The following is a 6,242-nucleotide window of genomic DNA, read 5'->3' as shown; positions in this document are numbered from 1 at the left end:
AGTCTATACATATTAAATACATGTTTAGTGTATAAATATTGAATATATGTTTAGTATATTATTAAATATATTTTTAGTATATTATTATTAAATATATGTTCAGTGTATGAATATTAAATACATGTTTAGTGCATAAATATTAAATACCAGTTTACTGCATATATATTAAATACATGTTTGGCATATAAATTAAGTGTATGTTTTGTGTATAATTATTTGTAACATTTTTGGTTTATGAATATCAAATTCATGTTTAGTGTATGAATGACCAGATTTATGAAGAGCGAATGTGCGCCTTCCTGTGGACTTCTGCAGCAATTGCACACATAAACAAATGTATTATTTCCAAGTGTGCCTTATTTAGAGAATAATAAATACATGTTTACTGTATGAATGTTAAAAAATATGATTAGTATATGAATATTAAATGTGTTTAGTATATGATTATTAAATACATGTTCAGTGTATGAAAATTAAATACATGTTTAGTGTATTAATATTAAATACATGTTTAGTGTATAAATATTAAACACATGTTTAGTGTATGAATATTAAAAACGTTTAGTGTATGAATATTAAATACATGTTTAGTGTATAAATATTAAATACATGTTTAGTGTATAAATATTAAATACATGTTTAGTGTATAAATATGAAATACATGTTTAGTGTATGAATATTAGATACATTTTTAGTGTATAAATAGTAAATACATGTTTAGTGTATAAATATCAAATACATGTTAACGTATAAATATTAAATACGTTTTTGGTGTATAATATTAAATATATATTTGGCATATAAATTAAATATATGTTTAGTTTATAAATATTAAATACATGTTTAGTGTATGAATATTAAATACATGTTTAGTGTATAAATATGAAATACATGTTTAGTGTATGAATATGAAATACATGTTTAGTGTATGAATATTAGATACATTTTTAGTGTATAAATAGTAAATACATGTTTAGTGTATAAATATCAAATACATGTTAACGTATAAATATTAAATACGTTTTTGGTGTATAATATTAAATATATATTTGGCATATAAATTAAATATATGTTTAGTTTATAATTATGTAATAAATGTTTGGTGGATGAATATCAAATTCCTGTTTAGTGTATGAATGACCAGACTTATGAAGAGGAACGTGCGCCCTCCAGTGGACTTCAGCCGCAACTGCACACAAATAAATTAATTATTTCCGAGTGTGCCTTATTTAGAGAATAATAAATACATGATTACTGTATGAATGTTAAACAATATGATTAGTATATGAATATTAAATATGTGTTTAGTATGTGATTATTAAATACATGTTCAGTGTACGACTATTTCAGTGTATTAATATTAAATACATGTTTAGTGTATGAATAATACATGTATAGTGTACAAATAGTAAAATAATGTTTAGTGTATAAATATTTAATACATGTTTGGTGGATGAATATCAAATTCCTGTTTAGTGTATGAATGACCAGATTTATGAAGAGGGAATGTGCGCCCTCCAGTGGACTTCTGCCGCAATTGCACACAAATAAATTGATTATTTCCTAATGCGCTTTATTTAAAGAATAATAAATACATATTTACTGTATGAATGTTAAAAAATATGATTAGTATATGAATATTACATATGTTTTAGTATATGATTATTAAATACATGTTCAGTGTATGAATATTAAATACATGTTTAGTGTACGAATATTTCAGTGTATAAATATTAAATACGTTTAGTGTATTAATATTAAATACATGTTTAGTGTATAAATATTAAATACATGTTTAGTGTATAAATATTAAATACATGTTTAGTGTATAAATATTAAACACATGTTTAGTCTATGAATATGAAATACATGTTTAGTGTATAGTGCGTGGCGCAGTGGGAAAGTGGCCGTGCGCAACCCGAGCGTCCCTGGTTCAAATCCCACCTAGTACCAACCTCGTCACGTCCGTTGTGTCCTGAGCAAGACACTTCACCCTTGCTCCTGATGGGTGCTGGTTGGCGCCTTGCATGGCAGCTCCCTCCATCAGTGTGTGAATGTGTGTGTGAATGGGTAAATGTGGAAGTAGTGTCAAAGCGCTTTGAGTACCTTGAAGGTAGAAAAGCGCTATACAAGTACAACCCATTTATCATTTATTTATTAAATATGAAATACATGTTTAGTGTATAAATATTAAATACATGTTTAGTGTATAAATATTAAATACATGTTCAGTGTATAAATGTTAAATACATGTTTAGTGTATAAATAACAAATACATGTTTAGTGTATGAATATTAAATACATGTTTAGTGTATAAATATTAAATACATGTTTAGTGTATAAATAACAAATACATGTTTAGTGTATAAATATTAAATACATGTTTAGTGTATAAATAACAAATACATGTTTAGTGTATTAAAATGAAAGACATGTTTAGTGTATAAATATTAAATACATGTTTAGTGTAGGAATTTTAAATACATGTTTAGTGTATGATTACTAAATACATGTTAAGTGTATTAATATTAAATACATGTTTACTGTTTGAATATTAAATACATGTTTAGTGTATTATTATTTAATACATGTTTAGAGTATGAATATTAAATAAACGTTTAGTGTATTATTATTAAATATATGTTTGGTGTACAAATAGTAAAAATATGTTTAGTGTATAAATATTAAAAACTATGTTTAGTGTATGAATATCAAATACATGTTTAGTGTATAAATATTAAATACATGTTTGGCATATAAATTAAATATATGTTTCGTGTATAATTATTTAATACATGTTTAGTGTATAAATATTAAATACGTTTTGGGTGTATAAATATTATATACATGTTTGGCGTGTAAATTAAATATATGTTTAGTGTATAATTATTTAATACATGTTTGGTGGATGAATATCAAATTCCTGTTTAGTGTATGAATGACCAGATTTATGAAGAGGGAATGTGCGCCCTCCAGTGGACTTCTGCCGCAATTGCACACAAATAAATTGATTATTTCCTAATGCGCTTTATTTAAAGAATAATAAATACATATTTACTGTATGAATGTTAAAAAATATGATTAGTATATGAATATTACATATGTTTTAGTATATGATTAAATACATGTGCAGTGTATGAATTCTAAATATATGTTTAGTGTATAAATATTAAATGCATGTTTAGTGTATGAATATTAAATATAAGATTAGTATATAATTAAATATATGTTTAGTACATCCATCCATTTGCTACCGCTTATTCCCTTTGGGGTCGTGGGGGGGCGCTGGCGCCTATCTCAGCTACAATCGGGCGGAAGGTGGGGTACACCCTGGACAAGTCTCCATCTCATCGCAGGGCCAACACAGATAGACGGACAACATTCACACACTAGGGACCATTTAGTGTTGCCAATCAACCTATCCCCAGGTGCAGGTGGGAGGGGCCTATCCCCAGGTGCATGTCTTTGGAGGTGGGAGGGGCTTATCCCCAGGTGCATGTCTTTGGAGGTGGGAGGGGCCTATCCCCAGGTGCATGTCTTTGGAGGTGGGAGGGGCCTATCCCCAGGTGCATGTCTTTGGAGGTGGGAGGGGCCTATCCCCAGGTGCATGTCTTTGGAGGTGGGAGGGGCCTATCCCCAGGTGCATGTCTTTGGAGGTGGGAGGAAGCCGGAGTACCAGGAGGGAACCCACACATTCACGGGGAGAACATGCAAACTCCACACAGAAATATCCCGTGCCTGGGATTGAACCCAGGACTACTCAGAACCTTTGTATTGTGAGGCAGACGCACTAACCCCTCTCCCACCGTGAAGCCCATGTCTGGTATAGGATTATTAAATTTAATAATGTCTAGTATAGTATTATTAAATACATGTTCAGTGTATGAATATTAAATAAATGTTTAGTGTATGAATATTAAATACATGTTCAGTGTATGAATATTAAATACATGTTTGTGTACAATAAAAAGAAAGGAATACTTATATATGCATGTTGAGAATAATACATGAATGAATGCTTCATTTCAGAGAATAAATAATAAAAGTAATAAGTAACAGAATGTGTGACCATTAAATATCTGAATGTGAATAAATGTTGATATTATGAAATGAAAAGAGAATGTTATTACTAAATGTATGTTTAATTTACATGTTGTACGTTAACATTAGGTAACAAATAGGTGAATGTAGTGCAATTTAATAATGAGTGTTATTTTCAGCAAGGTACTTGTGTTGTACTTTGATGTACTCCTACTTCCAAGTGACTTTGTCAAGTACTAGTAAAGGAAGAGATGATGCAGTACTTGAAGTCTTTACTTTTGTCCTGAGATGAAGATCAACTTCATGAAGACACCTTATCAATGTCAACATGACCAAAGTAGGCGTGTCCACAAAGAAAGAAGGAAGGGGGCGGAGCCTCTTTCATTTTCTGATGTTAAGTTGGCCCTGTGATGAGGTGGCCACTTGTCCAGGGTGTATCCCGCCTTCCGCCCGATTGTAGCTGAGATAGGCACCAGCGCCCCCCGCGACCCCAAAGGGAATAAGCGGTAGGAAATGGATGGATGAATGAAGTTCCTGGTCAAAGCTGTTATACATTATATGCCTTGAGCTCTTACTTTGAAGGCCCTAAGAGCGGAAGTGGTGACACGATGAGTGGAGCGGAGATGTTTATATATGTCGCCTATACTGTATAAAAGTACAAAATAACAAACACCGAGGGAGGCTCCAGTTTTACACGAGGACCACTTTATTTACTTTCTTTCAAAAACCTCCGCTCCACTCAAACTCTCACCACTTCCGCTCTCAGCGACTTCAAAATAAGAGCTCGAGGCAAATACTGTATAACAGCTTATAACAGGAACTTAACATCACAAAGGGGCAAGCCCATAAAATAGGTTGCATTATTTTGTGGTTTTATACAGTATAGGCGACATATATAAACCATCGGTTACATTTTTTTGTTGTTGTGAGGCTCTGTATTTTTGGGGGGACAGGTTAATATGTTTTTGTTTTAACTGCCTGTGTTGTTTTTGCACTTATCCTGTTATTTGTGTTGAAACGAGGACGTTTTTTTTTGTAGGAGGGAAGGTATGTAACCTATTTTTATGGGCTTGCCTCTTTGTGATGTTAAGTTCCTGTTAGAAGCTCTTCTACAGTATATGCCTTGGAGTCTTATTTTGAAGGCCCGAGGAGCGGAAGTGGTGACAGGTTGAGTGGAGCGGAGGTTTTTGAAAGAAAGTAAATAAAGTGGTCCTAAATAAAGTGTAAAACTGCAGCCTCCCTCTTTCTTATTTTGTACTTTTATACAGTATAGGCGACATATATAAACTCTCGCTTACAATAACAAAGACGCAGGCTCTAGTTTTACACGAGGACCACTTTATTTCAAACTTGTTTTTTAAATGTTTATTTACAAATTTCAACAATAACAAACAGATGAGAAACAATAATCAAAATAGTTCAAAAACAGTATAAAACATTACAAAAAATTATAAAAACAGTCCAAACAGCGCCAGGAGATTGTAAATTCAAAGTAACAAAATTAGAATACAAAAATATATATATAGATAATAACCAAGTGCAAATTAATTAAGCCATAGGCTCATTCAGATTCATTAAATAACTTAAATTTGGAACACAGCATCATCGTTTTCAACTTTATTTCAAACCTTTTTTTTTAATGTTTATTTATAAATTTCCACGATTACAAACAGTAAGTCCAACAACAATATAAAACATTACAAAACATTATAAAAACAGTCCAAACAGCGCCAGGGCGTTGTAAATTCAAAATAACAAAAATAGAATACAAAGAAATGAATACATAATAAACAAAGTACAAAGCCATAGGCTCATTCAGATTCATCAAATAACTTAAATTTGGAACACAGCATCATCGTTTTTAACTTTATTTCAAACCTGTCTCTGCCTGCGTCACACAAGTGACGTCACTGTTGGAGAGCCATATAGCACACCGTGATTGGTGGATTCCTTCAGCTCCGCCCACAACGCTGTCAAGCACCATTCATATCAAACTCTCACTAACATTCAACTTTCATATTAGCGTGGGAGCCGCAAAATAAGATCTCACGTGTCTGAGACCCTGGTCTAATATATATATAGATGTGTCAGAAGTGCTACTGACACTTTGATCATGTCTGCTTTTCCTGTCTTTGAAATCACTTCCTGTCCTGCTGCTCTTATTTTCTTACTGTTTCCTGTTTGCTCTCTGTCTTTTGTGG

Source organism: Nerophis ophidion, linkage group LG06, assembly GCF_033978795.1.
Source record: "Nerophis ophidion isolate RoL-2023_Sa linkage group LG06, RoL_Noph_v1.0, whole genome shotgun sequence".
In the NCBI taxonomy this organism is placed as follows: domain Eukaryota; kingdom Metazoa; phylum Chordata; class Actinopteri; order Syngnathiformes; family Syngnathidae; genus Nerophis; species Nerophis ophidion.
The sequence above is the reverse complement of the archived record's forward strand: the minus strand, read 5'-3'. Positions refer to the sequence as shown.